General features: G+C 35.3%; 1 protein-coding gene across 1 annotated transcript in view; it reads right to left on the bottom strand.

The window, feature by feature from the left end:
• The window catches only part of coro2b (coronin, actin binding protein, 2B), a 41,606-nt gene that overhangs the window by 30,712 nt on the left and 880 nt on the right, over positions 1-10,014 (bottom strand). The gene's annotated exons all lie outside the window — the stretch shown is intronic.

Below are 10,014 nucleotides of genomic sequence, written 5' to 3'. Positions count from 1 at the left end.
AAGTCTTTGTTATCAGTTCCTAGGACCAAAATAAACCAACAGGCTTCAATATGGATGTTAACTGTTAGAACATAGGATCATGGGACAGTGCCCCTTAAACAACACAACTGTTTTTTTATGGACTCTCGCTCAGCTATTACCAGTCTACTATATTGATCCATCAGTTCCATGTGTGCCATTTGTAGAGAGACATGATAGACTTATGTGTCCCAGTTTAAAGGGCAGATGTAAAACTCAGACCTATTTTCCCTATTCTCTATGGAGGCAGATATATAATTTGGTCCGTGTCTCCACAACTGAGGGTCTACTGGCACCATTCAGTCTCAATTGAATTAGATAATTTCTGCTTTCAGACACTGACTGAATTTATTATCTGTGCCATTATTATTTCATAGCAGGTTTTAGGATATGTTTTTTTGAAATCAAAGTGAACAAGGGAATTATCAAACAAACTAGAAAGAAATGTTCATACATGACATGTCTATTCAGAGTGTTGGTAAACAATTCTTGTAAAAAGATGAAAAAACAAAGCATTAATGAAATGTAGTCACAATTTCTAAGCATGTAATTGAAATTAAAAAGGTTTTACAGGTTAAGTTTGTAAATGAAACTCTGGCAGTTCTTTAACATTTTGCAGTTCAATTCCTTTTCCACAATGTGAATATGTATGAAACACACACAGTGTATGGTAAGTTTTATTTTACCCATATTTTTTAACTTTAAATCTACTTAGAGTAAATGACAGAGCACTTTGGCATACAACCAGAATCCTCCTGGTTGCCGTCAGCAGCCACAGAGATGACAGTAAATTCTGGAGTAAAGACACAGCTGGCTCTCAGCTGGTGGCTCCATTTCACAAGCAAACATAGAATGATAATAAATATATGATGATTCAAAGTTTAGCCCCTATTGAATTTTGTGACAGGATTTTATTCTACAAAGTAAACTTTATAGATGCTACCATTATATTAATATTGAATAAAATTGTGTTGTATTTACTTTCAAGGTAGAATATGTGAACATAATATCTATGCAACCATTTTTTAGCAATCATTATTAATAATAGTACAGTTCCAAATATAAGCCTGCCCAATCAGGTGTAGTTGTGTAGTAGTTTGCAATTACAAAAACAAATTTTTACCGATGGGATGAATCCATGTATAAATGTGATTATTTTATTTTATAGAAAACCCTACATAACCCATAGTGATTGTGGCATCAAATCCTTGAAGTCAGTTTAGAACACTAAGTAAACTTTTAAATCATATCTCCTCTGAAGAAATAAGTAAGTTTTCCCAAAGGTGATAAAATGTTTGCCTTGGAGCTGGTGGATAAGTATGATCCTTATTCTACTAAGTCCCTCAAGTATCCTCAGGCAAGACTTGAACCCATATTGACTCCTAACAAGTCCATGAAGTTGACTGAAGGGGGAACATTTCTGAAAAATGTTTCATCTAGTTTAAATTATGACAAATTATCTAGATCACATTACTCATTTGGTTTGTTCTCTCATGGTTAAAAACATATTCGAACAACCACAGCAAAGAGATGCTACGTGGGGTTCAGTAGCTCATCTGTATAAAAGGTTTAACACTAGAGCTGTAGTTACAATAGTTTAAGCCAAATACAGAGAAATTATAATATTAGGTTAATAGCTAGCTATTGAACAATTTCCCAAATTCCTCTTTACTATATACATTGATCTGATTGTGTCTGCATTGATGTATTATATTAATTAATTAATATAGTATCTATATTTACTGTACAAAGCCAGAGAAATTCAAGCTGTGTGATTTGCACAACATCTTTCTCTGCACAACATCAAGTTGTGCAAATATTGTGCTGCAGCAACTTCTGGTTCACATCACAAAACAGATGGCAGTTTGATGAGGAAGGATCAGTATGTGGAAGACTTAGGCCAGAAAGTTGAAGCTTTGGGAAAACATGGGTTTTCCAAAAGGAGCAATGCAGAAAATTATTAGATTAGCTGCAACATTTAGGAGTAGCCATTACAAAGCTCTGATCTTTGCCAAATAGAACTAGTAGCCAGAACTATAAATGTGTGTGTAGGGAAGGTGACCTATAAACCTGATACTGCTGTATAAATCTATAAATCTGATCACAGTCTACAGTTTAATTCAATATAAAAATACTTTATTGATCCCAGAGGGGATTTTAGAAGTTTAAAATTCTACAAAGAACTTAATAAATGTGTGTGATTTTTGAATTAAAATAAATAAACTTCTGAATTAAGCTCATTTTAAAAAAAGAGTAAAAAATAAAATTCGCATCATTTCACAAGAGCAAAAATGTTTTTGCAGTCCCATCATCCAGAAGCAGTCAAAATTTAACCTGATTAAATATCCGACATTGAGAAAAGGGTAATGTTGTTTTGCCAATCGATGCAAATATCTGTGTTTGGGGTTATGTAGCCAGACAGGCTCTATGATCAATATGTTCAATGACAGGAATATTTTTACCAAAGCATCATGAGGACATAATGCTCCTTTTAGTCAATCCCTGATTCCAACCTCTAAACAGTCAGATAACTGAGCACCACTGCGGTTGGAAGTATGCACTGTTACCCCCTACTAAGGTTCAAGAAGACAAAAGCAAAACATAGCTTTTCCAACTGTTGTTTGTCCATTTATGACATTTTTAAAACTCTATAACGTTTTGCCAATAAAAGAGATTGCTTCGGTGAAAACGCATCAAATCAGGGTTTATCCAGGGTTGAGGACTGACACTTTCAGTCTATGATGCAACCTCATAAGAAGCTTATGTGCTCATAAGTTTGTGTGATCTCCTCTTGCCTCATCCCGACCACTGCAAAGCACAAAATAAATTGTAACAGTTTTTGTGAAAGCCAAAATTTTTAAAATATGCCAAGTATGAAGAATTGGATACAGAAGAAAATAGCTGGGGTAAAAAAAAAACAAAAAGAAAGTAGAAAAGCCTGAAATAATCAATACATCACAGACTAAAACCTATATTTACACTATGATCAGTACACAACAGTGTTGAGTTTGACCCCAATGATCCTCAGCTGCAGATATCTGTGTGTTTGTGTGCTACAGAGATTGTGTGGGTGGCAGTTTTAACTTTCATGTGCTCTATCTCTCACTCTCTCTATCCTCCCTAATGACACTGCTATGTTTTCACAGCCCTTTGACTGTAAATGCAGAATACATTCAAAACTTTACAAGGGTATGTTTATTACATGCACTTTTCACTGCTGTATGCACCATTTTTAAAGCAGAGGTCCAACCCAGTAAAAAAATCCCAGAGCATTATATCTGCTGACCATACCATATGTGAGTGTTCCAAAAAAAAGTAATAAAAAAAAAACAATCCACTGGACTTTGTTTCCAAGTTTGAAGGTGTTTTGCTTCCCATCCAGGAAGCTCTTTCAATGAAAAATGTCAGGAATAGCGTTGAGATCGAGGTTTTATACAGTAGCCCATCAAAACCTTGTTTTTGTTTTGAAAACATGCAAGCAGCCATGTGGAATGGGGGGTCATTTGGCTTCTTTTGTTAGCCTGCAATGCCCCATACCCGTCTAAGTCTCTGAAAGGCTGGATGGGTTTGGGGCAAATAACCCCGCCTCCACTTTTGGCTAATTGATAAATTTAAAACAACAGTAATTGCATAACTAAAATAATAAAAACCCTTTTGTCATACTGATTCTATTAGATCTTTTTCTAATCTTTACAGCAGAAATATTTAAGCTACCAAACAGAAAAAAATGCACATATTTTATATAAACCTGTGTCACAATATTGACAATAAAATATTATGAGGAACTTTTTGCCTACTTTTTTACAATGAGATAAGAAAGAAAACTGCCGTTTTATCTTAATTTATAATCACGAAAAAGTATGCACAGCACACTGAAAGTAAAACATTGCTTTCTTTGGATCCACATACTGTTTTTTCTGTAAGACTATTTACATTCTGCACATCTTATATCCTGACCAAACCAACTGTGCAAACACAAACATGCACATACGCACACGGGATGTACACTTAATCTTAGCCAAAGGGGAAATGAAGGGAATGCTGGAAACAGATATACTATCTCCTCTTCTAAATTTCTCTAAGGAGCTTACAAATAATTTCACATGCTTTTTTTCTATTTTATTAAAATTATTTACCATTGGGGAATCGAAAAAATTAATCCAGCAATCCAACAAAAGCCTCGACAAAGCATTTCCTTATGCACTTTATTCAATAAATTCAGCTCCTTTTTTTGTCAGGAGGCTGATTTGATCTCTATGGTGTGGTTTTTTCAAATGGAAATTATTGATTTAAAAAAAAACAAAAGAAAAATGTCCTTCCTGCCATGACCTTGAGGTGTTCACACAGATTCGAATGGTACAGTTTTATATACAGCAAAACAGACACACTGAGAATAGCGAGGAAGCTTTCTGACCGGCAATGAGCTCATTGGATCTGAATGTCTTCCTGTGCTGAATGCTTTTCTGTGGCTTTCACACAATTATTGTCATTTTTCTCCCGTTTTTTAAAGAAAAGCTCTTTGTCTCTAACCAGACAATTTTCTCTCATTATGCTAGTCTTTCATTTGTTCGGCTGAGAGAACACATATAGAAAAGGCTTAGTTTTGCAATTTTTGTTCTTAATCAGCTTAGCTGTTGTGTAATTTTCTTGCCCCTGAGAAAGAAGGTTTTTGGGTTGCTAGGTTAGCGATTTAGATGCAGTTTAATGTGCCAATGTGTGAGCGTGTGTGGGTAAACAGCACACTTGACAAATGGCCAACGGTCTAAATCAGACTCAATTAGGATTTATGGTGGGCGAGGTGCCCCAAGTAAAGAATTCAGACAGTTTAAGTGGGTGTGCACATGCTGGCAGTTTTTCCTGCAGCAATTTTCTCGTGGCCATTCTTAACTTTTTGTTTTACCTAAACAAACAAACAGAATAAAATCATGAATATGAGAAAAGAGCTGATAATTTTTTTATAAAGGATATGGATTGGTTTTATTTCACAAGTGTTGAGAGGCCTACTGTACGTTTACGACCAGACGCCATACAATAAACAGCCTGAAAATGGCTTTCAGACGTCTTTACAGCCACACATGTGTGCTTGACATCAGAGCAGCATGGAGCTCTTTCTTTCATAATTGGGGTGTTTGCAGCTATATAATTGCAAACACACTTGACACAGCTGGAATACCGCTTTGAATTATACTAGATTCACGTCAGTAGATCTAATGTAAAGCCTTTCCTGGATAGTAACATTTATTTATTTTTGTGACAACAACCATGATTTAATGACACATACACTACTGTTAACTGAAAATACTTTTTGCTGCTGTCAAGGAACAAAAAACAATTATAATATCTATTTCTTTACATAGTCTAAATTGCTTCTTTGGTCTCCTTCCTGCACAGTTTACTCTCTGATGTCTGTCTGTTTTCTAGAAACAAAGGAGCTTTTAGGAGCATATTACAAATTTCAGCTTTTGTTGCTTTATTGAGGACTGTGCAGCTATTTACATGGCTGCTGGTTTTTATCATGCTTTACAGCACATTTGGGCAAATTTCGATGATCTTCCATTATCATTATTTTTAGAGCATTCAAAACTATAGCTATAGCATTTGTATGAATTAATGTTGTTTTTGTCACTACAGACTTTGGAGAAAGACACTTGCCTAAAACCAACTCTCCCCATCTGCGTAACGCCCATTCCATGATGTTGAGGTATCCTCCTACTTCTGGTTATTAGGCTACTGCGCCTTTTCAGCAATGCTGAAGAAAGCCTGAGACCTCTTGTGGCCTAAAAACTCACTTTTTACTGCTTAGACTAAGGGTGTCACCATACAACCTTTTCATTTCCAATAAGATAAAGCAACTTTGAGAATTGGCCAATACCAATGTACACCTGATACGATACTAGTATGAATCATACCAGGTTTTATTACTCATGTTATGCTGCAGAATTTTAGAAAAAAAGGCTTGATCAAGTTATATCACTAAAACGGGGAACAAAAGTCAACAACAAAAGTTAAGAAAACAATTGACCCAAATAAAATTAACTAATTGGATAGAGAAAACTCTTAACGGAAGCAAAGTGTTTCTATCAGCATGAAAATATTGGAGATTTTAGATTCAGGCCATTAAAATCTGATATTTCGAACTGATATCCAATATCAATATTGCATCAGGACATCCCTAATTTGCACCATGGTGCTTATGACGTAATAGAATTGCCTGCACATATAATATATATATAAAGGGTACATTTTATCATGCCATTCCTCGAATCTTAAAAAAGGTGACATCAGGTGAGATCTAAAAGTTTATGTTTCCTAATGTTGTTGTTTTTTTCTGTAATTACTCTACAAGAAATCATTTATTCACACATACAAATTCAGGATCTGAAGCTGGGAACAGAATTCATGAATAAAGAGAAAAACATTTTGAAAACACTAGCAACAGCTCAATAGAGTAAATGTATTTGCATCAAATAATTAAGAAACCAGACTGACACTAATTAAATAATCATTTGTGCCTGGCTTCACTCTTTCCATTCCCATGGTTTCAACCACAAAACAAACAGTTTTAATGGAGAATTAAAACCATGAGAAAGCATGCAGAAAATGAAAAGGGAGTCAGTGGCACTGTAGTGGATGGGGTACCTGCATCATTGGAAATTCTTCATACCGGTATGTCCTCATTTGAACTCAAGCTGGCTCTGTTAAGAATTACTTTTTTTCTTTTTGCCAGAGCAGACCCAAAGCAATGCATGCTCAGGAAAGACATGCAAACTCCACAAACTCCGAGGGGATCCCATTATAGTCACACCTGCTTTGATTCCTTGCAAGAGAAGCCTGTTCCGAGCTGCATGGATATTCTGTATTCTAATATTTTGAAATTCTAAAGATAATCTGCAAATAAACTGTACGTATCACAACTTTTTCACACAGTATGTTGTTTCTAATAGGTTAATATGCTGGAAAAGAGCAAAAGTTATCATAGCATAAAGGTATTAAGGGAATATGCAACATGATAAAATATATGTCATACACAGCAGGAGGAGGCCACAGTCAGGGAGAAGTGTTCTATTTTCTTCTTTTATATTAGTTTTGAACATGAGCACCTATAAAAAGTAAAAAGAAGTCTCAGCATGTGGACCGATCACAAAGCCTTATCTCTGTTTATTTCACTGATTGTACAGAGAGATCATAGATTTATTTTATGTAATGATTCTTGAGAGCAGATGTGTTAAATTCTTTAATACTAATTTACTTACAGGATATATATCTGTCAGATAAATATCTTGGCTGTAGATTTGATAGAAAACTTTGAGTAGAAGAGCAAGGTTTGATAGTAAATAATGGATGCAGACTTTCCATGACCTATATTCCTTGTAAGCATGTGACTAAACAGTGGTTTTTCCCTCGGTTAGGTCACCAGTCAGAAGCCAAACGATTTTTTTCACATTTGCAATCAAAACCTACAGAAGAGGATTAGGGCCACTGAAAAAAAAAAAAAAAAAAAAGTTAAATGATTTTTTTTATTTTATTTCAGTATAGTATGGGAAAAAAGTCAGAATTCTGACTTTAATCTCAGAATTCTGACTTTAATCTCAGAATTCTGACTTTAATCTCAGAATTCTGACTTTTTTCTCAGAATTCTGACTGAATTCTGAGATTAAAGTCAGAATTCTGAGAAAAAAGTGAAATAAAATTTAAAAATCAGTTTACTTTTTTTTTTTTCAGTGGCCCTAATCCTCTTCCGTAAAAACCACCTCTGGGTTAGTAGGAAGCCTTTTACCATTTATGCCACACTTAGCTCATGCATTTCACCTCTTGTAATTTCTACCATGCATTAAATGGATGTAGCTCCATAATTCCACAGGAAGTTGTTCAATATGAAACATTTAGCATAGACCCTAATTATAGCCTGTTAGCAAACAGCATGTGAAAGACGAGAATGTGTAACATGTAAGACCTTACTGCAGTCGCTGATTTTTATATTGGGATTTTAATTGAACAAATAAAAATGATGAGTTTTTTTGATCTAAGAATATCTGGACAGATTTTTGGCAGTTTGAATTGACATAGATATCAAAGTTTAATCTAAGTACCGGTATGTCTCTTATAATTTACTCCAGATGTTATAATGCATCTGCATGTTTTTTTGGTAATATCATTTCATTTTTTGACCGTTTCATCAGTTTTAACAAATGCCATCAGCTGTCTCTTAGTTTATTATTAGTTAAAAATGTGCTAAACCTAGTGAATTTTACAATAAGATATATATCTGACTGTCTGAAATAGACTTTTTGCATTATATTGTGAAAGTCTAAGTAAAATTATTGCAAATCACATGTATCTTTGTTGTGGAGCATTTTTATTGACTATGGCAATAAATAATCATAAACAGTGGTGTAATCTTCCAAAAACCTTAAATTAATTATCTTATATTCTGTAAATTGTGTATAACATCGTATTTTAATTGACTCTAATTGTGGTCCCGTTTAGGTGACTTTTCTATGCTGATATAAGGAACATTGGAGATGACCCTTCCTGTTGTGATTTATTGGAGTCAAAAAAGCAGATTAAATAGAGAAATTACTTGAATAACATGCCCTTGTGGGTAGTAATTGCTGCAAGGCCAAATCATCCTAGTGGTTCCATTGTTAAAAAGGCAGGCACAAAACAACCTACAAAGGTATGACAGGTTTAATAACCTGCATTTAGAATGTAGTAGTTAAGAAAAACATTTTAGTTGTTATTCAGGGAAATTATAAAAATGAATCAACACCTATTTGCCTCTGAGCTAATAGTTAAAAAAACAAGGTGAGGGTCTGGGTAGCGTTATTTAGAAAGTATCATGCCATGTTATTGTCAGGAATCCAGTTTGTGTGGTCTGTTTTTGTGTTTCCTTTTAAAAGCATCATGGCAATTATATTATATTATATGTCTGAACTTACAGAGATTAAAGCACAGGGTACAGTAGATAATGCAGATCTTGGTCTGCTGTGTTGCAGGGGCTTTCCCCCATTGAAAACTGCCTCCCTCTGTCGTTTGTGCTGAGAGGAAGAAGACTGTTTAGCTCCGTCAGCACAGCAGCTCGTGTCCCGTGTCCCTCCCAAGGTGACTTCTCTGTTGTTGGCAGCCAGAGCCATGAAAACAATTCGCTGGAGTCTGTCTTTGCTTCTCCCTCCATATATTTGTTATCATTTAGATGCCACCTGGAAATTGTCCATTATACCTTTTTGTTTTCATTAATTTCCTCTTTATCCACATTTACATAATCATTTTTCCAGGAAGCCAGCCCGCCAGATAAAACCAGAGAAAGGCTGCATTCATTAAAAATATCTCTTCAGTGCCTTTTGGCCTTGTCTACTGTGAGATTTGTCTTGGATAAGTTCCAACACATGAACACCTGACCTTTTCCTCTTCCAGTTCTAGTAGTGGAGATTGCTCACCTACTCAGCAGCACACAGACATCCCACACAATCTCTCATGCAGGCAGGGAAACAGACTTTGCAAGCAGCTGTCTTTAAATTGGAGTCAAAGATTGGAGCTTGAAACCTCAGCATTATCATTTGTCATTTACAAAGAATAACTTGGGGTGGAAACTGCAGGTATGTTATCACTAGTGCATTAAATAGGCCATTGTCCCATGTCTACAGTAGGTCATCTATTTTGGTCCAGGTTAAGTCTCTGCACGGGAGTAGGTGTGCCAGTTTCCTCTCTCTGTGTGTCTTCCTCTCTCCCTCTCTGGTAATTGGTTAAGAGGATTCATCTTGCTGCTGCACGTAAGCATGGACTGCCACCACAAAAACACACAGACAGATTGCTCTTGACAACACACAGACCCAAACACATTTTTCATTGTCCCTGAAGCGAATGCATCAGTAAAACTGATTAAATTAATACATCTGAAACATGTCAAACCCCTACTTTAGTTATGGAAAGCTTGAATTTGAAGTTCTGCCTTTTAAGAACCCCATAAAGTTTAATAAGCTTACATATATATATATA

The sequence above is a fragment of the Cyprinodon variegatus genome, unplaced genomic scaffold (assembly GCF_000732505.1).
Source record: "Cyprinodon variegatus isolate N-32 unplaced genomic scaffold, C_variegatus-1.0 Scaffold701, whole genome shotgun sequence".
Lineage (NCBI taxonomy): Eukaryota > Metazoa > Chordata > Actinopteri > Cyprinodontiformes > Cyprinodontidae > Cyprinodon > Cyprinodon variegatus.
This window is presented reverse-complemented; position numbering and strand designations above follow the sequence as displayed.